The sequence below is a fragment of the Rhinolophus sinicus genome, linkage group LG04 (genome assembly GCF_036562045.2).
Source record: "Rhinolophus sinicus isolate RSC01 linkage group LG04, ASM3656204v1, whole genome shotgun sequence".
Lineage (NCBI taxonomy): Eukaryota > Metazoa > Chordata > Mammalia > Chiroptera > Rhinolophidae > Rhinolophus > Rhinolophus sinicus.
In genome coordinates, this window is record NC_133754.1 from 8,883,692 (window position 1) to 8,909,112 (window position 25,421).

The 25,421-nt window shown below is 36.8% G+C and overlaps 1 protein-coding gene across 3 annotated transcripts in view; it reads left to right on the top strand.

Annotated features, from left to right (window-relative positions):
- The window catches only part of ELF1 (E74 like ETS transcription factor 1), a 97,994-nt gene that overhangs the window by 19,838 nt on the left and 52,735 nt on the right, over positions 1-25,421 (top strand). The window contains exon 1 of one of the 3 annotated variants that reach the window (XM_019755283.2): positions 2,478-2,626. The exons of 1 other annotated variant lie outside the window; for it this stretch is intronic. The gene's annotated coding sequence lies outside the window, so the exon portion shown is untranslated. Of the gene's footprint in view, positions 1-2,477; positions 2,627-14,046; positions 14,069-25,421 lie in introns of those variants that run through there. One more of the 3 variants, XM_074329344.1, reaches the window with a different exon arrangement.

Below are 25,421 nucleotides of genomic sequence, written 5' to 3' on the forward strand. Positions count from 1 at the left end.
TGCTTTTTTGAAAGCTACTCTAATAGCATCTAGTGGTATTGTGACTTTAATTTGCATTTCCCTCCTGAGTAACGATGTTGAGATCTTTTCTGTGCTTATTTGCCATCTGTAGCTCTTCTTTGGTGAAGTTCTCTGTTCAGATTGTTGGACCATTTTCAAAACTGGTTTGTTTTTTTATCTGTGAGTTGTGCAAATTCTGTATACCAAATAGTAGTACTTGGACTGATTTTAATTTAATTCTCACAAGAATCCTTTCAGGGGTACTATTAGCCTAAATCGCAAGTGAAGAGGTGAAGGCACAGAATTGTTAAGGTATCGCCCAAGATTACACAGCTAATAGGTGACAGAGCTGGGATTTGAACCCAAGGAGACTGACTCTAGAACCTGTGCTGAACTGTTTGCCCTTTGTTTCCCTGTGGAGACTGGTTTCTTGGGGCTGTGAACAGAACCAGATCCAGTTCTTGTGGGTAGTAAAATAATGCTAACAGGGACGGCCAAGGAGACAGTATATTTTCATAACAACTCTGGAATTATCTTCTTATCCTGCTGAAGAGGGATAGTTATTTTCATATTTATGTGTGGCCAAAAGTACTTTTAAAATACAGTCCAAATATCTGCCATTATCAAGTAATGGGTTTATGTAAATGGATTTTTCTCAGTAGCAGAAGCTTGGCCTTTCATGTATCCATACTTCATAAAAAATTTCGCACACTTGATGTTACTTTGTCTTTTAACAGCCTTTATCATAATAATGCTGTCTTCGAGACAATTACTGTGTTGTGATAATACTTAGCGGAATGTAGAATTATTGACGTTACTGGCTGGCTTCAGAGCCCAGTACTTTTTAAGTATATTTATTTGTAGTTTCATAGGTTTTGTGTGTTTTTATCTTATTATCAACTCTGTCCTTGTTTGTTCTGACATCATCCATTTCTTCTTTCACTCAGTATAATTTCTAATATTTCTAGTTAGCTATAGGATAATCAAATTACTGGGCTTATATGGGTATCCCCTAAAATAAGTTTCAGCTCTGGGAAACGACTTGGATTTTCCATGAACATTTCCTGCGACTGCTCAGAGGACCGTTTTCTTGGTATTTGGGTTCTGAATAGTCACTGTGGATAAATGAGCTAAAGGAAACCAAATACGACATTTGACACAATAGAAAAAGTGATGTATTTTTCTTTTTAGCATAATTTTTCATTAATAGTTTTTTGAACCATGGAGATTATTTTAATAAAAAAAAATCAAGCGGTGTTCAATGGAATGAAATAGGTGCTTGAAGGGCAGCGAGTCGGTTCATTGTCATTAAGTTTTGGAGCAGTTTGTCAAGTTCCATCTAAATCAGTGACAGCTTGTCCTCTCAGCTGTGCCTCTCGAAAGGCAGAGTTCCTTCCAAGTAATTAACTAAAGGGAGAAGACCTTGCTAAATCCCATTTGCTTTTTGTAAAATACGAGGAAGAAGGCCAGCTGGTTACTTGCACTTCATCATTGAGACGAAAGCACCTCGAACGTGCTTAATGCTTTCAAGCCACTTTGATCAATTTAAGCTCTTAGAGTAAATGAATAAATATTCACGCAGGGGACAGGGTATGTAGTCAGAGTACTGTTTCCGCTGCCTGGGCACCTTGTGAGATGCTTGGAGAGCAGCACTTCCCCGGCCGTGTCTTTGCTTGGCACCCTCAGGCTCACGGTGGGGTGGTCCAGCGGAGCCGCAGCAGCATGCCTGGCACACAGCAGGCTGTTATTGGTGGAAAATTCTGTTCGAAATGTAAAGAAAACCGTGGTTATCACTAGGAAGTAGTAGAGTTATGAACCATGATTGCATTGATAGTTTGTTTTTTTTTTAATAGGGTTTTACCACCTTTGCAGTTCTATTTAAAATCATTTTGATATATTGGATTTTAGTTCCTTTGTAATCCTGAGGTTTGTGTGTGTGTGTCTATAAACCAGATTAATTCACACTTATTTTTCCACTGAACTTTGAATTTTCTAGTGGGTATTATCTGTTTAGTAAACATACACATCTGCATCTGGGATGGCAGTTTGCCGGCTTTTCCAGATTGCATATAATACACCCTTTCATATAAGAGTTAATGAGTAGCCAGGTTACACTCACCAGTCCGTTGTTACATTGAAAGCCAGAAAGTTGGCTCCATCTCCCTTCCATTCCCTCCCATGCTTTTTTCTCTTTCATACTTTTATTTACTCGATATATTAGAATAACTTCTAAAATCTGAGATTTTATTTTTTGAAATGCTTTTTAATTTTGCTTCCTGTAGATTCTCATTGTATTTCATTGTTACTTTTAAATGATGGTAATTAACATGCCCGGAGTAATGGTGTAATCAAGGTGGATCTTGCCCTGTGGCTCCCCCACTCCCTTCTCCGTACTCTCCCCGCTTTACCTGTGATTTGCATGTTTGACCTAGCAGAATAATTGGGTCCACAGCAACATGGGCGTGCCTCCTTAGAAACACTTAGTTTCATGTATGACTCATAAGCTGAAGCACAGACACCACTTCCCTAATCTACAGGAGCCATTTTAACAGCATAAAACTTGCCGGATTGCTTTTTATTTTCAAGCCCAAAGGACAGTATCTGAAGAGAATGAGAATATTTGAAGGTAACTTGTTATGATTTGGGGTGTTTGCTTCTGGCTGTTTCCTGAGCTGGTAAACGGAAGGTGGTTCTTTACCTGTCGAAGAACATGGCTGAATGTGTTCTTTAAGTCTCTGAAAAAAATGTGTGTAGTCAGTCACATGCCTGATTGCACTTAACTACTACGGGGAAACAAAGCATTCAGATTCTGGAAAGTTTTAGATCTTCTTGGTAAAGTATTTTTTATGTTTTGTGTGATTTTGTTTTCCTATATGACTTGAGAATAAAGGAGATTTTTCTTTCTTTTTTACATCACAAAACAAACTAAGTCAAATTTTAATTTTAAAAAATCGAATTATATTTGGGGGGTAGCCAGAAGTTACAATTAAGTAAACTATGCTATTCTTGTGTGATATGAGTGTTAAGAAAAATATTCAGGAGCAATTGTTTTGTTTTGGCATTTTAGTTAAGGGGAAGTTTGGGGACATTTAGTCATAGGTGTTGCCCTTTGACTGTTCTAGCTTTTTGTTTTTTCTTTTTTTAAAGTTAATTGAATGATACTAAACACTAATTTTAAAAACTAAATAGAAATTTTAAGTAGAATGAGCAGTCATTTAGATAACAAGTAAAAGTGACTATTAAATAATGAGGAAGAAAGACCAGAATGATTGATTTATTATTAGGAAAAAAATAAAGTTTTATAATTCACCCTGGAACTTGTTCTGAGTAACAATCTTAGAGGCATAACCAGCCTCTAAGGAAACACACAGTATTTCAATTTGTGTAAAAAGAAAAAGTAAAGAGGACTGGCCTTCCTTTTATACTAGTGTTCTTAAATTAGCTTGTTTTAAATTTTAAAAAGTAATACCTTTTGTGAAAGAAAGATTGTTCAGTCTTTTCCTGAAATATTTGTCATTATTGAAATTGTGAGAGTTTGGCAAGTCTATATGCTGGTGTGTCTTCCAGTTCTGGGTGCGCTGAGAAGCTGGATGCAACAGTATTTTACTTACGAAAGTTATTTATGAAACTAAAATTTGAATGAAAGTAAAATTAGAATGTGCAATGGTTATGAATAATTTGTCAAGTCATTTATTATTGACTATGATGATATTTAGCTAATTTTTTGGGAATTTGCTGTTACTAATTTTCTAAGTGCTTCAAGGCCCGTCATATGAAAGGGAAGATACAAAGGCCCTCATCTTAATCTTTTGGAAAGATTGTTGATATTAACGGGTCAATTTTGTGGTCTTATAAGAAAGGCAGAGCAGACGTTTTACTCTGAGCCATTTGCTATCATCTTTGCATGCAGATTGCAGGTTTAGTCAGCCTTTGGAGTAAGCAGAGGCATATTCTAGTCTGGTCTGTGAAAAATCTAATGAAGCTTTTCTGTCTTAAAATGAATTTTTTTTTTTTTCAGTTTTTAAAAGCCAGTGACCTGTAAGAGAAAACTCGGGGGGCACACAAATAAGCAAGTAATTAAGATTTTATTTATTAAAGAGAAATAGAAGAATTTAGTTTCCTTAAATTAAGATGCTGGTACAATTTCAATAAGAGATGCTTGGTCATATATTTCAGTGTCTTACTCCCGGTCTGTAAAGAAGACTGAAGTGGGGCTTGTAGGAGAAGGGAGGAAGAAGAAAGCATGGAAGCCAGGGAAAGCCAGTAAGACTTAGTAGGTAGTAGTCCCCTTCCCACTCTTCATTGCAGAAGGTTGAATATAAGTGTAAACTGAGTCCTCAGAATTGAACTTAGAATCACCATTTTACACAGCTTTAGCGCTGAAGAAGACTGAAGACGTCCCACTGCCTCACCTTATAGATGAAGACTGGGGCCCAAAGCTGCCCTGGTACTTGCTCAGGGGTGTGCCGTGCTTAGTGGCAGCTGCCCACTCTCGTCCATCCACCCCAACAAGCGACGCTTTGTGTGACATGGTCTGTATTTCCTTCAGAGTAAATAAATCTCAATTAAGTTCCTCGGTGGTCATTTTGGTGATAAGGTGCAACCAAACAAATGAACCAATGATTTTGAAAATGTGTTCAAGCTACTTTCCTTTTACATCAGAGAGAAGATGATACATTTAATTTCTACAACAGCTTTTTTTTGCTATTAGAATTTTTTTCATAGTTGGAGCATAGTTTTTGGCATTGCTTCTTTAAGATGGGCCTGGGGGAGATGGAAATACAAGAAGTTGGAAATTTGCTTTGAACTTCTAGATACAAAGATAGGTTGATTTCTACTTTAATTTTACCTCATATATTCTTTTTGGAGGGCAATTACTGTTTTATATGATGCCTTGTTCTATTCGAGTAAAGTGTATGTATCGCGTGTGTGTGTGATAACACTTTGCATATGAGTTTACAAAATCTGGAGGTTTTTATCTTGAATTTAACCTTCCCATAATTAGTAATCTCATTCCATTGGTCATACCTACTCTCCTCCTTTGAGAATTTACTGTACATACCAGGCAGTTTTAGAATCTTCTGGGGAATACACAATCCTTGTCTATTAACTTTTTGATGTGTTTTGTTGGGTTGGTTGAAATTTACTTTAGATCTGCCTTTCTTTAAATCTGAAATTTGGATTTTTTTATTATTACTTTGCATGTAACTGTCGAATCTCCTAAATTTCCAAGTCTTCTAACCCAGTTCAATATCAGGTTTTCCACAGTGTGGTCTCGTTGCCCTAAGCCACAAACGGCACAGAAGGCGAGAAAAAATGGGCTCCATCCTCCAAACTTAGGTTCTTACTGGGAAACCAGGACTTAGCAACACAAGGGAAGTAAGCAGAGAAGCAGACGTCTGGGAAGTTAAATTTGGGTACATACAGGCTAGCGATGAAAGATGGCTGAGATCTAAAACAGTCAGGAACGTTGATTGATCTTCAGGAATCATGAGTATTGAATGAGTCGCATTTGCCCAGGTTAAGAAGTGTCTTCAGTAAGAATCAGAAGATGAGCTCTTTGCGATCAGAGGTGTTTTCTTCTATTTCTCTGTCTTTTTCAAACTTTGACAAAGTACCAAGCTCAGATAAATAGGCAATTATTATTTGCTGCATTAAAACCCTTGGCTCCTGTACTGAGTTGGGCAGGTCCTGCTAAAGTTAGAGGTGACAAATCCTTAAAAAACACGTGGCCCGCAACTTCATCTCCATCTGGTGCCTGCACATGGTAACCATTCAAAGAAAAACACCTACCTGTTGATATACATTTTAAAGCAGTAATTTTCAGCCTTTAGTGTAGTAGACAGCTGGCTTCAAGGGATTCTGATTCATTAGACCTAGAGTTTGGCTTATCCATCTGCATTTTTAATAAGTACCCTAGATGATTGTGAGATCGGTGCTTATAGGACACACGTTAAGAAAAAGCGTTTCTGGGTTTAGGAAGGGCCATTAGTCAGTTTTGTAGCATTTTAATATTTGAATTTTTAAACAATATTTTGAAGCCCACAGTCCCTAGTAACTAAGGAAAGTGACTGTAGTAGTTTATTATCAATATTAGAACTTACTTAGCCTCCCCTCCCTGTCCCAGTTATTCCTTTATTCCATTTTTCACTGTGCTGTTCACCTTTGTGGCTTTCCCTCTTTCCTCTTCTCTAATTCTGCTTTGCTCCCTCCCGTTTCCCAACCCACTGCCATATCGACCACAATATATAATTAAAGCTAATTATTTTTGTTTTCCCAATGTAATTAGCCTATTCTGTATCTCTTAGTGAGCCATCACTCTTCCAGTGTTAGTTCTTTTTAGTTCCATTTGCTGTTTTATGATGTCTCTCTCTGTTCTCTTATCTTGGGGTTCTAGGAAAAATGATTCACTTCCTGATTTAGGGTAGCATTTGCAGTTTTTGAAAACCTTCTCTCCTGGGAAATACACTATTATTATTTGTAATTGTTTGAGTGTGGGAGGGAGTATTTATTTTTTTTCCATGTGATGCTTGGATATGACTTTAGACGTTTCTTTGGGCATTTACATCACTAATTGCATACGTGTATGTGTACGAGGTCTGACAGTTAAGTTCGCGAACTTGTTACAACAATGTTGCTAACCTTTTGTGATATCAGAGGGATTGATTATTCATTATGAATTTGTACCAACTGGACAAACAGTTAACCAAGTTTACTATTTGGAAGTGCTGAAAAGGCTGCGTGAAAAAGTTAGACGACCTGAACTTTTCGCCAACAATTCACAGCTCTTGTATCATGACAATGCACCAGCTCACATGGCACTGTCTGTGAGGGAGTTTTTAGCCAGTGAACAAATAACTGTATTGGAACCCCCTCCCTACTCACCTGGTCTGGCCCCCAATGACTTTTCTCTTTACCTGAAGATAAAGGAAATATTGAAAGGAAGACATTTTGATGATATTCAGAATATCAAGGGTAATACGACGACAGTTCTGATGGCCATTCCAGAAAAAGAGTTCCAGAATTGCTTTGAAGGGTGGACTAGGCGCTCGCATCGGTGCATAGCTTCCCATGGGGAGTACTTGGAAGGTGACCGTAGTGATAGTCAGCAGTGAGGTATGTAGCACTTTTCTAGGATGAGTTCGCGAACTTAATTGTCCAACCTTGTAGACTTTGCCTTACATCACATCCCATCTATTGGGACAAAAGTGTTCACAGACTGTTGTAGGGATGGGAAGAAGAGTCCTACCTGGTGAGTGGTCTGAAAGTAATTATTACTTCCATGAGTTGTATTTCCACCAGAGTATTTTGCTCCATTGCTTGAGCTGCTTCATATCTATGGTGGTAAATTAAATCAGTAATGTTATTGAGTCAACTCAAATGATTAAAGCAGTTCTCAGCTATTGGAACAATCTTTTTCTCCCATTAGTGTGGAGAACCTACTAAAGAGAAAGTTTTGTGTCACTTTTACCTTTGTGTCTTGTCTGGTGAGCTGTGTACTATAGTAAAGGTGACTGTTGATCTATACTACAAACGTCTAGGCATCCCACCAGTCATGGAAAAATAACTCGTATGGCTGTTTGCTTTGTTGGCAAAGGGAAAAATTATACAGCTGAGCTTTGTACAAATTCCTGTGTAGAAATGTTTTGATTCCCTCTCTTCCGGTTATTAATATAAATGTCTGAATCAACACTATCCTCATCATCAGAAAACTCTTCCTAAACTTTTCCTTTCATTTTTTCTTCCCCTTCATTCTCTTCCCCCTGTAGGAATTCAGAACTCTTCTTTCATTTGCCTTTAATTGCTGAGCGGTACGTTATCAGGTCTTTCTTATCTCCATAACATACAGCCTGAGATTGATTGCCAGCATGAAAAAAAGCAACTATAAACAACATGAATGCCTTCTGGAGTTTGCATGAAGATTAAAAATTTTTTTTATTAAAAAGTTGCTGAAGTGATGGTATGTGTACATTATTCAGAATCTAATGGAAGAGCCTGTGCAGAAAAGCACCACCCTCTACCCTTTCTCATTTTCAGTCCTACTGTCCCGAAGCAACCACTTTTGTTTTTTATAATTTGTGTTTTCTTGGATCTTGTCCTGTCTTCTACCCTGTACGAGTATATTAGAAGTTCTTTCTTCAAGGTAGCAGGAGCCAGTGTGACTTTATATGATGTAAATTAAAGTTGGTTATCTGTGTGATGGACACGCAGTCACATAGTGATGGTTGTGTTTGTGCAGAGTTGTGTGGTACAACTTACACAATCTAATGAAATTCGGTTATATTGGCAATAGCTACATATCCATCGGTAATTATTTTCAATGTAAATGGATTAAATGCTCCAATCAGAAGACATAGGAGGACTGAATGGCTAAGGAAACAAAACCCTTACATATGCTGCCTACAAGAGACTCACTTCAGATGGAAAGACACACACAGATAGAAAGTGAAGAGATGGAAAAAATATTTCATGAAAATAGGAACGAAAGAAAAAAACTGGGATAGCAATACTTAAACCCGACAAAATAGACTTTATGACAAAGGCTATAATGAGAGGCAAAGAATTACCCAATAATCCCACTTCTGTGTATGTATCCGAAGAAACCCAAAACGCTACTGCAAGGGGACCAGTGCACCCATATCTTCATTGCAGCATTGTTTACAGTGGCCAAAATGTGGAGGCAGCCTGGGTGTCTATTGATGGAAAAATGGATAAAGAGGAGGTGGTGCATATATGCAGTGGAATATTGCTCGGCCATGGCAGGGAATGGCTTCTTGCCATCTGCGGTGGCATGGATGGACCTGGAGGGTACTGTGCTGAGTGGAGTGTCAGACAGAGAAAGACAGATGCAGTGTGATTTCGCTTATATGTGGAATCTAAAGAACAAAATTAACAAAAACAGAAACAGACTCATAGATACTGAGAACATTTCGATGGTTGTTGCTACATGGGAGGGAAGTTGGGGCTGTGGGTGAAAAAAGGGGAAGGGATTAAGAAGTACAGCTTGGTTGTCCTGTAGTTATGGGGCTGTAGGGGACAGCAGAGGAATATAGTCAATAATGTTGTAACTGTATGGTGTCACAGGGGCACTAGATTTGTTGGGGTGATAGATGGGAGGGGCTTGGGTAGTAGGGTGTAAAAGGGGAAGGGATTAAGAAGTACAAACTGGTAGTTACAAAATAGTCACAGGGATGTAAAGTAAAGCACAGGGAATATAGGCAATAATACGGTAATAACGTATAGTGCCAGGTGGGTTCTAGACTAGTCGGGGGATCACTTATATAAATGTCTAACCATATGCTCTACATCTTAAATTAATATAAAATAATATCGAATGTCAACTAATTGGAAATTTTTACAAGGGAGGAAAGGTGTGTAGGGGAATAAGAGGTCCAAATTTCCAGGTACAAAACAAGTCAGTCATAGGGATGTAATGCACAGCATGGGAAATACAGTCAGTAATACTGTGATAGCGTGTACGGTGTCAGATGGCTGCTGGACTTAATCATGGTGGTCATTTACGTATATAAATGTTGAATAACTATGGTGTACCCCTGAAACTTATATAACGTATGTTAGCTATATTTATAATAAAAATCTTAAAAAAAGAAAAAAAAGAAATTTGGTTATTTTCTGTTTTCAAATAGTCCTATAAACAGTGAAACTAAACATTTTTATAGTAAAACTATAATGAGGTATAGATTTAATAACTGCCAGTTTATGTGCTTCTATTTTTTATTTCAAAATACTAAATGGAAGCGTGGTGTTGTAATGGAACAATTCATCATCCTGTTTTCTTTAAAACTGAAATGAACATCTAGGGAGTGTATAAAACACATATTTTAAATATAAAGTGCTTACCCTTGACATGACAACTTAGGTTAGGAACTAGAGCATGGCTGTTATGTTAGAAGTCCCCCACTCTGCCTGTGTTTGTTTCTCTTTTAAAATAACTACTGTCCTGGCTTTTGAACTTTTATGTAAGTGGAATCACACCATATAGATTCTGTGGTAACTTCTTTCATTCAACTCTGTGAAATTGATTTTAATTTTAATTGCAGTATTGTGTTCCATCATTTGTCTATACAGAATGTATATATTGTCTCTTGATGGCATTGGATTATTTCCAGTTTGGGAATATTCCTGGACATGGTTCCTGGAACATACGTTCAGGAGTTCTGTAGGGCAGTGTCACCGCATTGAGGTATGTGAAGAGTTTACAAAGAGAAGGGAGAGAACGGGTAGTTTGAGACGATTTGAGTTCTTCATTACTTTTCCTGGGAGCAGACGCCTGCCATTGAGGCCTGTTTACACACATTCAGCATCTTACGGTGCGTTGGCCTGGGGGTTAAACATCCTCCAGAACCCTCAGCACATGGGCACTTGATGCATTTCAGGGTAAGTTGCAGACATCAGTATGTAACTAAACAGTTTAGAGTGTCATTTATTAACTGGTATTCAGTTATTTCAAATATTTTGAATAAAATTTAAAGAACAGAATAGATACTATGCAGTTCCGATTATGTATTTAATACATAACAATACTGTTGTTGATATATACATAGTAAAGGTATGAAAATGTGCACAGACGGGCAACATCAATTTTAGGATAGAGGAGGGATAAAATGATATTGGAGGGGGATATATAGGAGGCTTTATCTATATATGACTTTTTTCCTCTTGAGAATCTGAAACAAAATATGGTAAAATGTTAATGTAAAGCTGGGTGATGGGTATGAGAATATATTCTTTTCTCTTTGGTCGAACTAGTTCATAATAAATTTTGCTGTATACGGGGTAGTTTATTTTTGCCCCACATTTATAAATAATAGAAATAATGTTTGATGAGAGGTAGAAATTGATTTTAAAAATGGTGAATAAACTCTGTCAGTAAAAAAATGTTAACTGCCGATGTCAGTGAAAGGGATTACCTTGATTCACAACAAGTTATGTAAGTCTGTGCGTCGTAACTAACAGGATGGCTGTAGGCGTGCTTCTGATGGGTAACTTCCAGTGGGGACAATTGACAAGTTGGAGTTACGGTTTGCCAGAAATAATTTAGTTTAGTCTTTAGAATCATCCCACATTCGAATACTCAAAAACATTTTAGATCAGAGATTTATAAAACACAATGGATACAGTAATAATTGACATTGATAAACTTTTAACTAGCTAATACCCCAAGTTAGACTTTTGTATCTCACCAGATTTATTGACACAATCAGTGTTTCAAACTGCTTCTTTAAAATTCTTATTATAACAGTAGCATAGCAATTACTGTACCTTTAGTGATTTTTTTTTTGGTTATACTCTTGATGTGGACTCTTTATGTAAGGCTTCCAAAATTTAATAATGTAAATGTGAAAATTGCTGTAAAAAGTGAAAACATAGATCTTAATCCAGGTTTTTGCTTTCATAATCATCTCTTGGCTCTCTTTTCTGAGCTATTTCCCACAATGTATGTACAAATAGTGGCAGGGAAAAGGAGAACAAGTGGAAGTAGAAGTCATAGGATTTTATAGTTGGAAGGATTCTTATCAGTCGTGTAGTTCAGGGGTCTTCTGAATTTTTATTATATTCCTTTCACCCTGTATGATTTATTGATATATACATATTCAACAATTATTATCTGCTAGGCATTATTCTGGATGCTGGAGGATATAGCAGTGAACAAAAGATAGAACTTTACTCATAAATTATATACATATACTGTAGTAATTCACTTTTATTTTAAAATTATTATACTATACACAGCGATTAGAGGAAATTACAGATAAGTTAGTGGTTTTCCAAGTGCTCTATGTGATCTACTAAGGTGAAGAACGCATACTAGAACTTACACTTTTAACAGCTTTATTTTAACCAAGGCAATAAATGTATCCCAGAGAGTTTTCTATTTCATATACTATTCTGAGAAAGCACCCTTTTAAGGTCATTTAATAAATAATAATAGCCTATACTTGAAAAGAACTTATATATTGATAACTATAATAAGGTCGTTTAGTTAATAATAGTCTGTACTTGTAAAGAACTTATACATTGATAAATATAATACATGGAAACAAAAGCTCTTTTTGGTCCTCAATAATGTTTAAGGGTATAAAGGGATCCTGACAGCAAAACAGTGCTGAGCTGTTGCAACTAGTGGTTTAAAATAAATACTGTTCTTGCAGATAAGTCTTTTTTCCCCATCCTTAAATTTTATTTAGAAAACTATGGTTAAGTAACTTGCCCAAGATCGGACAATTTAATAGATCATTGGTACTTTTAGCATTTAATTTAGTCCTTTGTCACATTGATAATAAAGCAGAGTAGAGTTTTACATTAATTAAATATGTTTTTAAAATTAATGTGTTCTATACCAAAACATTTAGAATAAAAACATTAGTTTGAAGGTTTTTTCCCAGTGAGGAAAATCGTAAATGATCACCTTTACCATTTATTTATTTGTGCCTCCAAGTTCCTTCCACAAAGAATAGCAAAATTCACTAAGATTGGGGAGGATATTACTAGTTATGTTTAATTATTATAATGTAGTATTACATTGTATAATATTTTGATGTAATTATAGTTATACTTGTGTTTAACTTATATTTAATATTAAAATATTAAACTTGCTAATAAAGGAATACAAATTAAATGAATACAAATTAAGTTTTTTTGCCCATCGTATTAACAAAAGTTAAATGAAGTACTGTGGGTTGGGTGAAAATGCCATTAAATAAATGTGCATGCACACATTCTATTTGATAGCAGTGTAAACTGAAAAAATCTTCTGGAGGGCAGTTGGCCTGTATCATGTTTTGAAAATGTACCTACCCTTTGATATGATAATCCCAGGTATAGGGCTCTATCCTAAGGAAAATTTAAGGATGGGAACAAAAATTTAACTGTCAGGATATTTTAGCCACTGGTTGTAATAGTGTAGCAGTTCTCAAACTTTATACTCTTAAATGTTCTCAAATTTTATGTCTTCCTTATATTCTTAAAAATTATTGAGGAGCCAAAGAACTTTTGTTCATGTGGGTTAACATTTATCAATATTTACCAACGTTAGAAATTAAAACAAAATTTAAAAATATTAATACATGAATTTATTAAAAAATAAACTTGTTGCACGTTAACAATTACTTTTATAAAACAAAACTATGTTTACCAAAACAAAAACTGTATTGGGAGGAGTGCAAATCCTTTTAATCTTTGGGTTAACTAGAGATAGCTAGATTCTCATGCCGTTTCTGCATGAAATCTGTTGTAATCCCTGCTTTGGCTGAAAAATGTGACGAAAATTTCGCTTCACACAGATGTGTGGTTGGAAAGGGAGATGTATTTTAATAGCCACTTTTCATAATTGTGGATTTCTTCTTGGATTTTACACCAAAACTCATGAAATGCTAGTTCCTTAAAGGTTAGTAAAGGGCCTGAAACCCTGTCTGTGAACTCTGTCTTCTGTTAACAGTCAAGTCCGTTGATCTGTCTTGTACTTTGAATGAATTAATCTTTTACCTAAGAAGATTTTGTAGTATCATTCATTCATTGGTCATTTGTGTATTCCAAATGTTGATGTATTTTTAAAAATCACATTTTCAAGTATCACACCAATGATATCAGAAAAGTTTTTTAAGTATTAGAAAGCTAACAAGCTCAAAGTACTGGACACAGGTTTTTCAAAATTCTGATTTTTTAGTTGAAAAGTTACATATCATTGGTGACAGATGCTGTTGTTTCCCTTGAAGTGACGGGCTCACTTTATTTATTTTTGAGAAAATGTCGGCTAAATATCCAATTCTGAATAATAAGTAGTCCTTTCAAGTAAACATGGTACTCCATGAAAAAAACAGCCAGTTTAGCTCACAACTCAAACAAGAGTGTTTGTGCTTTTCCTCAAGATAGCCATTCTATTTTAGTATTTAACAGAAGTAGTTCATACATCCCACTTTGTCACTGAGAATATTAAAAATATGTATTTCAGGCTGGCCCTGTGGCTCAGGCGGTTGGAGCACCGTGTTCCTAACACCGGAGTCACTGGTTCAATTCCCACATGGGCCAGTGAGCTGCGCCCTCCACAGTAAGATTGTGAACAACGGCTCTCCCTGGAGCTGGGCTGCGGTCAAGCGGGGTGGGGGGTGGGGGGCAAGGCTCATAATACTAGCTTGGGCCAGGGGGCTGTGTCCTACACAACTAGACTGAGAAACAATGGCTTGAGCCAGAGTGGGACAGGGAGGCGGAAGAAAGGGGGGAAAATGCATTTAATGGTTGAGATTTAAGAAAAGAAAAGTGAAACTGCTTTCTTAAAAATGTGAGTGCCTAGTGGTAAAGAATACAATGACTAGTATGTTTTGGTGACACAGATGCAAAGGCACTAACCTTTGCTTTTGCACCCTGAGTAGAAATGTCAGCATGGTGAAAAAGGCAAATACTGCCATAGTCTTACTATGAAAATAGTTTTGACCTCATGAGTTCCCAGAGAAGTTTTCTGGATCCTCTGTGGGCCTGAGAATTACATTTTGAGAATCACTGTAATAGTGCAACATTGGAAATAATCCAAATGTCCAAAAATAGGGATTGGTTAAATAAATGATGGTGCCTCCACTCGATTATGTGACAGAAATATAATTTTATTAAAGTTTATGTTAAATACGTATAAGCTCTTACACAGTACTTTTCTATTTTTGGTGCCTAATAGGGAAATCAGCATTTCTCAAAGAAAGTGAAAGTGTCACTCTGAACCTTGATATTTCCATTTAGGTGGTGACTTTGTGATTAAGAAAAGGGAAATTACAAGGTGGAAGATAGCAGTTACTGGTTTCTATTCCATCCTAAGGGATTTCTGTGCAGTAACTTTTGAGTTTAATTTTCCCAGTAAAAGGAGTGGGCGGTGGTTTCAGTCATTTTGATGGGCTTCCAGTTCTTCCCTTCTTCCCACAGACGCAATTCCTCGTGAGGCATTTTCTGATTTACATTTTCCTGTTGTGTTTTGCTTAATTGTGAGAAGTTTGAATTGGTGTATATTATTTTGTTTCAGAATGAATTAAAGAAGTGAGTTTCTAAAACAACACAGAGATTTTCTTATAGCAATTTAGAACATATTCACGCTGATGGGACCATCACTGGGTCAGTGGTGGGGTAGAGGCGGCTCCTTTTAGGCCAATTAGAAAGAGATTGTAGGCCCCCAGGCCTCTTGTTTAATTAAGATCTTCACACGTGGCGTCCCTAAGGTGGACTTTCTATGTTTTGCAGGAAGTCGGAACATTTTTTGTGAGAGGCATTGTTGAAATAGGCTGCGTTGTGCATCTTAGCTATTTCTCTTCTTATAATGGAAGGCTGATCATTGTCTTTCGTACTGTTTTTCTAAGCACTAAGTTCGAGAGAATGTTTGTTTATTTCCTTTCCAAACAACTGTTGTGTTTATTCAAAATTTTGTCTTAAAGAAACTTGTTAAAGTATGCTGGAAGAATATATACAACCTGATACTGTTTCAGTAAAGTTTAAAACACACCACACAAAACATACATACTTACATGTTAAAGCATAAGGAAAAATATTGGGAAGATTTTCGATTTAAATTAGAATAATTATTGGAATTAATGATTTGTGTGTTTTAGTTTGAGAGACAGTGTGAAACAGTTTGTATTTAGAAACAAGATTTGTTGTGTAAATCATTTTATCAAAATGTTCTTCGATTGAACTTTCTAAACTGGACGTTATATTTGAGCCTTTGATCTGCGGATCAGAGACAAATTTGTGTATTGTTAGAGGATAATTTAGAACCTGTTAGTCTTAGGAATAAACTGAGAGGAAGGTGTCATACCCATCGCCCGGAAGAATAAAACAGTTGCACGCCATTGTTAGCACGTTTGGTTGTTGAGAAGGTGCTGGTTCTCTAACTCCTGAGACAATGGAAGTAATGTATCCATGTAAGAGCCGAAGTGTACGAAAGATATGCTAGGACGGCACTAGTAAGAACTTCCACTCTTGAAAAGAATGAATGAACTGGATGCTTCCATTGAAAAATATTGGGTAAAAATAAAATTGTTTTCCAGGCTACTTATTTAAGAAATGTTACTTACTTTAGTCACATGGTGCCATGCTTAAAGCTGACTGTTAAGTGTATATTAAGTTCTGTATGAAAAAGAGAGGTTGCAGGAAGCTCAAGATGGGCTCATGTGCCTTAAAATACTGAGTCATTTTGGACATTGGCTTAGACGGGAATAATAAATAATAGCACTGAAGCCAGGTGAAATTGTAATTGTGCTAGTGTGTGTATAGCTTTAAGTAAGAATTGAGCAGGATGAATGGAGACTGGCTGCTTTGTTCCCAAGCTTTCATAAAGTCTGAGGCATATGAGTGATGAAATGATTTTTGAGAATTATTAGTTTGGGAGGCAGCTAGGCATGATGAAAAGCAAGCACCTCTGTTTTAATTGTAATTAATTTGGAAGATTGCTTAAAATGACTTCAAGTATGTACACATGAAACTAATAAAAAATACATTTTAAAAAATGACTTAAAATAGTAAGAATTCATCTTGAAAGTTTTTTTTTAATGAAAAAATTTTAAATTTACTTTTATTTTTTATTGATGTATAATTGACATGTAACATTATATTAGTTTTAAATGTGTAACCTAATGATTCAATATTTGTATACACTGGGAAATGATCCCAATAAGTCTACTTACCATCTGTCACCATACAAAGCTACAAAAATTGTTTTCTTGTGATGAGACCTTTTAAGATTTACTCTCAGTAACTTTTCAATATTTATTACAATATTATTGACTATAGTCACCATGCCGTATATTACATCCCATGACTTATTCATCTTTTGAGAATGGAGTTTGATTTGGTTTGTGTATAGTTGATAGTTGAACATAAGTGAGTAAATAATGTGAGCCAAGTTTTGGGAAGTGGGCAACGGCAGGGATAGTTTGGTTGTGGGGGAGGGCACACATAATCCGAAGAGTGCTTACAAGAAGCCCTGGTAAAAAAATGACCAAAGATCCAAGAGGCCAGCTACCGTGTTTCCCCGAAAATAAGACCTAACTGGACAACCAGCTCTAACGCGTCTTTTGGAGCAAAAATTAATATAAGTACTTTTTGCTCCAAAAGACGCGTTAGAGCTGATGGTCCGGCTAGGTCTTATTTTTGGGGAAACACGGTGTCTGTACTGCTTTGTTTTGAGTCAGTTGTTTGAAGGCTTTTTCTTCTTTTTTTTAATGGTACTTATCTTTTTTAAGAGGTAAGGGGAGGGGTTTGAGGGTGTCATATATCTAAGTGGTCAAGTGTTATTTCTTTAACCAGCTGGATAAAAAATAGTTTCAGGGTTAATTTTATTGTTCAGGCATTTGATTTTTTTTTTTTTTTAAAACTCAGTCATCGTGGTCTTCAGGTCTTAATTTGGAAGGTATTGACTAAGAACAATTCTTCATTAAACTATAATAATGAGTGTGTGCACCATAATGAACTCAGATCCCAACCTCAAAATACCTTATTTGCTCTGTTTTCATAAACGCTTTTCACCATTCGTGTTATGTTACTGCTACCATATTTTGATACATTTTCACAAACTATTGGACTATTTATAAAACAAGACATAAAGATGTAGCAGAGAAGGCAGGAAATACTTGGCATTTGTATGCCATATCTGTTCTCTGCTTCCTGTCAGTTAAACCACGATGAGAGGAACAGAGACACAGATGTACAGTTGCTGCTTTAATTTCCCATTAGGGAGACAGTTAAGTATAAAGCTGGTTTCATTAAACTTTTGTTACTTGTTGATTCTGGGGATGTTGTAGGCTTGTTTTGTATTCTATGGATTGTATAGGTGACAATTATATAGAAAATAGAACTTTTGCATGGTTCACAATGGGTTTACATTTGAGAAATTTTTATAGGCCATAAAAGATTGGCTGTTTGTATATACGGCATACATGCAATAGGGAATGATAAGCCAATATTTTGATCTCGAAATTTTAGTGTTCTAAGCATTAATTTATTTTTGCATTTTCGTGTATTGAGATTCTTTAATACTTTTAAAGCATTTTATGGTACAACTTTAGGATGATGAAAGGAAGTCATAGAGATTGACTTAAGAAAACAGTAAATGGCAGGACTGGGTTTTGAATGCAAGTCTTCTGATGCTAGTTCCTGTGTCCTTTTAGGGAAAAGTTTGTTTTCATTAAATTGCTATTTCACTTATTTGCTGATTTAAGTTTTTAGGTTTACCCTTGGTATATTCCCTCTCACCCCCCTTTTCCTCCCGCCCCACATACATACTCTCTATTTTGAAAAAAATAGATGCTAGTTATCCCTAAAGAGATGGCCCACATGTCAATTCCTTGAGACATTTTCTCAGGCTCTCACAGGTATATCTTTGTTTCTGTTCCCTCATCACTTGGTTGACTTATTTACATTGTTCTGTAGTTATCTGTTTACATACTTTTTTGTTTCTTTAGGCAGTGAACTACTTTACTTTTGTATACCCAGTACCTAACATATAATTGATTTTAAAATACTTGTGGGACGACTAAGCACATGCCAGGATTTCTTCATTCTAAAGTCAACAAGCTGATTAAAGAACTGTAATGTGGCTCTTCTACGGTATTACTTTATGGTTTATTTGTAAGATAATTTCATTATAAGATTTCTCTCCTGCTCCTGCCCTCCCCCTATTTGTTTTTGCTATTTATGGAAATCAAGTATCTTAGTGAAATTATTAGTGTTTCTATCCTGATTAAAAGTGGTGATTATATATTGGTCCCCTAAAACATGGAGCTGAGAATACCTGACTTATCTTAGATTGCTGAGCGTCAAAAATCTAGTTTTGTCTTTAGATTAATCTGGAGAAACGTCTATATCTTCATTGTAGTTCTGATTTCTCCACTGAGTGGAAGGAATGATTTCCTTTACCACTTCTTGCTTTTCCCTGTGTTATTTTCTTGTCTTTTAAGTCTTATGTATCTTAGTGATTTTTGGCTTGTAAACTGTAGTCTTATTATCAACAGAGCAAGATTTTTTTGCAAGTAGGACTTTAGTTTCGACCTGCCTATTTAGGTGTGTGTTTAAAAAGTTCATGTATTAGCAGTTTTTCCAGCTGAAAATTGATATAGGACACTATTTTTAAAACCCAAATTTAAATAATCAAATAAAAAAGGGCAAATCTAAGGATTCAAATCTACTTTTTAAAGTTTGAAGGAAAAATTATGAATTTCATTTTTGTAAAGTGTTTCAAAAGAACCATCTAAGTAGCTCTTTTGTTTATTAAAACCTGATTTAGTCTAGACATGTGGAAAATAGTTCATAGGGTTTTTGAATGCCCTTTTACATGTGGGGCTTCCAGTTTTTGCACCATTTGTTGTTGGTGGTGTATTTCTGTGTTTGAATCAGAAAATACATGTGTACGCGTCACTTTGATGACACTCAGTGAAGCCTGGCCTCCCACCAGTTGGTTCTGGCAAGTGAGCCCATCGTGTAAAATTCTATAAAATCCTAAAACAGACATAGGAAAACACTAATCTTTTATGATTTTGGTCAAGAATTTCAGTAATTAAATATTTTTTATTAACAAAAGTAAATGTCCTTTGATCATGGGGCCTAATTTGACTTTTAACACAGTATATACTCTTAATATTCTTTTAAATTATGTTAATATTGAACATATGGGAAAAAAATTACGTCTTGCCTCGAGTAGTTTCTCATCTTCCGAGATGGAAGACAGTAAATAGTTACGGAATAACACGGGAGAATGAGCTTTGTATCCTCTTCTGCTGCATCATGTATGTCATTACTGTGACTAGCGTTTGTCTCACCTGGTAGACTGATTGCCCATGGAAAGACTGGCTTAGCCACTTGTCGCTTTCCTGTCCTTCTCCCTCACACAGGTCCCCAGTGAGCGCTTGTTAAATCAGTAAAAGAACATAGTACTGGTACGATTTCTGAAGGCCGTCTAGTCTATAGGAAAAGGCAATGCAGGGAGAATTGTCTCTTCTTCCTTGAAGTGTTTATATTTGTAAAGGGGATACTTTTTTCTAATCTCAGGGAACTTTATTGTTCAACTTCAATTCATTTCAAGTCAAATTAAAAATTAAAGTGAAATAGAGGTTACCTCTAGGCTCTAGGTTAATCAGCTTTGCCTGGAAGACGTCTGCCTTTGGATTTAGCTTTATCGACACCCCCCTCCCACTCCCGTTGCCCCCTCTAGGTTTTCCTCTCCCTTCTCCCTGTGTACTTACAGATTGTCTGAAAGGTAAAACGTTTCTCCTACCACTCTTACCCTCTACTTAGAGCAGGAGAGGTCACTCCTCTGTGTCCAGTTGTGGGCGGTTGGGAGGTCGTGGGAGATAGATGTGGAAGGAGAGCGGCCTGAGTTTCTGTTCAGCCTGTATTGCCTGACAGTCCCACATTCTTAGTGCAGAATGTTTGGAAGGGAACATAATATTCTGATTAGGAGTACTAGATTAGAAGCCCCAAGACCCAGAACTTGGGGTCTGTATGTTCACTGCTGTATTCCTACACCCAGAGTGGCACATTGGAGGCACTGAGCGGAAATTGGCTGAATGGATGAATGGATGAATGAGCATGAGCTGAAGTCAGTCAGACACACATGTCCGGACTCTCTGAACACCTTGAGTGTGACACATACTTGTCATGGACCGGCTGTATAAGGCGTGGGAGTATGACGGTGACCGTGATAAAGTCCTTGCCCTTATTTGGTTGGCTCTTTCCATTGTATCCTCGTGTATGTAAAGCGAGGTGGATATTACCAATATGAAGACTAAATGACAGATATAGTGAAGTTCTTAGCATAGGCCCGGCACACGGAAATGGCAGCTATTACTTTCTTCTACGTATTGATTCTCTAGCTTGTTATCTCTTTCTTAAGCTTCTTGAGGATAAGTGTCATGGTTTTTCGTATCTGTATAAAAACACCAGTGGTATTAGAAATGTTTAAGAATTAAAGTAGTATATATGTTTTGCTTTGAAAATTGTAAAGCACTTATTACACATTAGGTATTACTAGCAAATGATAATGTGAACCTTATTGTGCTGTTGTACAATTCCTGGATGTGTCTTTATGCAAAACATTTTTTAAAAATCTAGTAAGTGCCTGTGATTAAGGTAAATTTGAATTCTTGAATTTTCCAAGAGTGATGCAAAGCCATAAAGCAGAAAATACGTCTAATACAGAGCCAGGCGTAAAGCAGCCTTAATTGGGCAACCAGACATTTTCATCTCTCACTCTGGAAGAAAGATTCCTTGAATGTTGGTGCTAGCAGTCTCGTGTCTAAGAAACTTGGCTCTGTCATGGATATCACACCTTTCTTCATTGAGTAAATCAGCATTATCTTTTCAAAATCTTTAATACTAAATGACCAGATACAATTATCCATAGATTCAACAAGTTCACATATTTCGGAGTTTCACTAGTATCCAAAAGGGCAGTTTTGATGTTCAATTAAATAACTTGTATGAAAGGTTGTATGATAATCAGTCATCTTTTTGAAAATCTTATTTTCCTGTTTTTCTCCCTTTTCAGTCCTTAGGTGAAAAACAAAAACTTGAAGTAAATTACTTAAGTGATTTTTGTTTGTTTTAAATAATTTCCCACACCCTGGGCAGTCTGAAAACCATTGTTGAGAATGTCTATTGTAAGTAATTACTGAAGAATTTAAGGAGGGCACTATATACACTGGTGGCTGGAAGCTGTCAGTGTAGCAATCAAGCTATGGAATGTTTGGTTTAGCTTTCCTCATCATTCTTGATGGTCGTGGTCATTACCAGATCCCACGTGTGTGACTTGCACTGGGTTTTGTAACCATAGGGACCACACTGTCGCAACCTGATTTGAAAACCTCCAGGATCTTTTCCACTTCTTCCCAAATCAAGCGTAAATTCCACTACCTGACTTTCAAGTACCTCCAGAGTTTGGTTTTGCTTTACTTATTTAACTACATTTTCTCTATTTGCTGTTGTCAACTCTGTTAACTATCTCCAAACTTGCTTTGGTTAGTTTTGATTCTCTGTACTTTTCTGTGAGTCAGTGTATGTACACACACACACACACACACACACACACACACACACACACACCGTTCTGCCATCGTTTTCTTTCCCTGTAGTCTCTCCACATCCTACCTTTCTTTAAGGTTGAGACTCAGTCCTTTGTTGCCTATGAAGTGTTTCCTTAACCCGTTTGACCGTCTTCTGGAATGCTGCAAGACTGACCAGCTTTATTAGCATTTAATTAAATACTACCTTTTGGTGATCAATAGTCTCTTGGTCTTGTTTCCTGAACTAGATTATAAACCTCAAGGGAACAAGGCCACACATTATCTCTGTTTTTATTTATTTATTTATTTATTATTGGGGAATATTGGGGAAGTGTGTTTTTCCAGGACCCACCAGCTCCAAGTCAAGTTGTTTTCAAGCTAGTTGTGGAGGGCGCAGCTCACTGCCCCTTGTGGGAATCGAACCGGTGACCTGGGTGTTACGAGCACTCAAACCAACTGAGCCAACTGGCCAGCCCTGTCTCTTTGTTTTTATCATAGTCCTGAGCTTAGGGAAAGTTCAGTAAATATTCATCAACTTTTTACCACCAAGGCAATCAGAGTAGAAGCATGGCTTACTTTTGAAAATGGATCCTGTGGGATCTTTTGATTAGCTCTGGGTATACATCCAATAAGCATGATAAAACTGTTTTCTGTAAGGGTTCTTGTAGCACTTTTTAGTTAGCAGCAACTGAAATAGATTCAAATGATTTAAAAGTTGATTGAGAAATTACATTATGAAAAATGGAAGGCCTAAAATTTTAACTATTGTGCATTATAAATCTTCATATTATGAATAGTACTTAAAGTTTGCTTCTAAGATTTGTACAGTAGGAAAATATGAAGTTACATGTATAATTTATAAATATCACATATCTGTATTTTAGTATGTATATTCCAATACTAAACCCATGCTTCCTACTTCTCGTTTTCATTTCTCATCTTGTGGTTTTGCTGCTTCTAGCTATTTGGTGCCTTGAGTTTAGAATTTTAGGTGAGTGCCAGACAGACATGAAGACGATTTGGGGAAGAATCCCATTTTAAGGACCTTGTCATTAAGTTTCAGAAATCGTTTGAAAACTTTAAAGTAGTTTTCTATAATTTAAAGGAAAAAAGGGGTACACTGTGAAAACAGTAGGTCGTCAGGGTTCTTCTCACATTTGGGGAACAGGAATCTTCAAGTCCATCAACCTTGTTGGTGACATGGGAAAAAGGGAAAAGACTTTGCTTCTCTGGTGTTTATATCCTTAAATCGGGTCCACCTGTGATTCAGAAGAGATTCTGTGATCACTTATGAAAGATGTGATTATCCAGGAATACACGGAGAGGGCTGGATTGAACGTGGCCGTGAGTGCAGGCAGAATCTGGGAAAGGGTAGGACATACAGGGTTCTGGGGCGCAGGGGCAGGGCCAACGTGGGCTTCTTCACCACTGGGGTGGGGTGCAGGGCCACGAGGGACTAGCCAGTCCTGCGGAGAGTAGTGACATGGCGACGGGTATACTTTTAAGCTTGATCCATAGAAGCTTCCCGTCCACTCTGCCAGTCCATGTCCTCAGATCCTGTTTTACAAACTGATCATGTTTTTCTCCTGCTTTTTTGCGGCTTCATGAGCCACTGAAGGCCTGTTACTGGATTGGAAATTCTTCCTACATGTAGTAGAAGCCACTGAGTAGTTTAAGTAGAGAAGTAAGTTGATCATATTTTCATTTTTGTAAATTACATTACCTGCAGGGTGAAGAACCCCTGGAGGAGAACTAGGGTAAATAAAGGTACCGTGTTTCCCCGAAAATAAGACCTAGGAGAACAATCAGCTCTAATGCGTCTTTGGAGCAAAACTTAATATAAGACCTGGTCTTATTTTGCTTTAAGACCGGGTATAATATTATATAATATAACAATATAATATAATACCAGGTCTTATATTAATTTTTTGCTCCAAAAGGCAGACGCATTAGAGCTGATTGTCCGGCTAGGTCTTATTTTCGGGGAAACTCAGTAGTAGAGACCCATCGGTTGAATTGAATATGTGTGTGGGTTGCTGTCACCTAATAATGCAATCCATGGCCATTAAGCTATTTACATAAGCTTTCTATTTTGCTTTCAGCTGATGGTATGTCTCTTAAGAATGGAACTTCTTGTTACAAAATACAGTTTCTTCTAGAAGAGTATTGTGCAATGTGGGAGTTAGAGGTGGGGGGAGGCGTGCCATGTAGCAAAATCTCCTGGGGGACTTTCCAACATATCCCTAGCTTTTTCCCTTCAGTCCAGGCCGGAGTGAAACACTGTTACTGAGCAGAATCAGCTCTGTTCTCAGAGGGGGGAACCATTACACCATGTCTTCTAAGAAGACAAAAATATTCAAAAGGGTAATAAAAGACCACAGAAATGAAACAGAATTTCCTTGCAAGTTGATTCTTGTTTGTTATAGAGAAATTTTTTAACTGCCTGAACCGGTTTTGTTGATAAGCACATTTTGGCATGTTTGTGTTTCCTGGATAGGTGTGTTTTTTGTCAGAGTTCAGATTTAGGGTGCTGGGGAGAAGACAATCTCTTCATTCAGTTTATTTGCATAATAAAAAGCACCAATTAATGACATTTTGATAATTATCACTTTCAGTCTTTTTGAGGAAGAAAGAAGTTAAACTTTTTTCATGGCCAAAATTAAAGCAGTATCTGATTGCTGTTGGATATTTCTCTTTGGTTTTAAATTCTCTTGTTTTCAGAACATGTTCAGGAAAAGGGTTAATCTTGAGACCACAGGTATGGACAGGTCTAGGTATGTGATCTGTTTGGCTGTTTTGCAAGGTGCTATAAATGCTGCCAGAGTGTAATCTGACACCAGGTAGACCCAAGTGGCCAAGGATGGAAAGTGGAGAACGATGTGAAAGAACTGGAATTTCAGGTCTGGGTAGTGAGTTATTGCAGCCTGCCTGCCCTCCGAGTCCTGGAACTGTTCATCTGAGTGTCAGCAAAAAGGTGAAAGCATAGAGAGAAGTTGGCCTGTTTCGTTTGGCTTGATCATATTGATTTTGTGGGTTTTTTTTTTTTTTTTTTTTACCTTAACATGGTTGAAACTAAGGTGAGCTTATTCAGGTTTCCAAAAGGCCTGCTTCAACTCTGCATGTGTCACCAGAAGCCTGACTCTGAGACTTCCTATTTAAAAAAAAAAAAAAGTCAGTTTGTGCTTCATTCACACGAAATTAAAACTGCTTTTGAAAAAGGTCTAGATACTTCACTTCCCCTTACCTCCCTCCACCCCCACTTGCAATGAAGATCCCTAAAGCTGGACAGCTACTTAAAAGATACTGCTGGTAATATATGGATTCCAAGAATATATTTTAAAATTTTTCTTAAATTTCTTGAATATTTGAAAT